Source organism: Eimeria mitis, genomic scaffold (assembly GCF_000499745.2).
Source record: "Eimeria mitis Houghton genomic scaffold, Emh_scaff1983, whole genome shotgun sequence".
Lineage (NCBI taxonomy): Eukaryota > Apicomplexa > Conoidasida > Eucoccidiorida > Eimeriidae > Eimeria > Eimeria mitis.
Genome location: NW_013570307.1, coordinates 3386 through 3748, shown reverse-complemented (window position 1 = coordinate 3748; position 363 = coordinate 3386).

Sequence of the window (363 nt, the reverse complement as noted above, 5' to 3'; positions counted from 1 at the left end):
GTTTGTTTGTTTTGTTTATTTATTTTATTTGTTTATTTATTTATTTTACTTGTTTTGTTTGTTTCTTTTTATTTCTTTTTGTTTTGTTTGTTTGTTTATTTGTGTGTGTACTTGTTTATTATTTATTTGTTTATTTATTTGTTTATCTATTTGTTTATTCGTTTTTATCTATTTTTATTTATTCTTATTTTATTTTTGTTTATTTTTATTTATATTTTTATTTATTTTATTTATTTTCTGTTTGTTTTTTTGTTTTTTGTTTTTTTTACTGTCCACATAGCATCATATAAATAAATAAAAAAATAAGCAAAATAAACAAATAAATAAAAATACAATTTTTCTCTCATTCATTCTTTCTCTCTC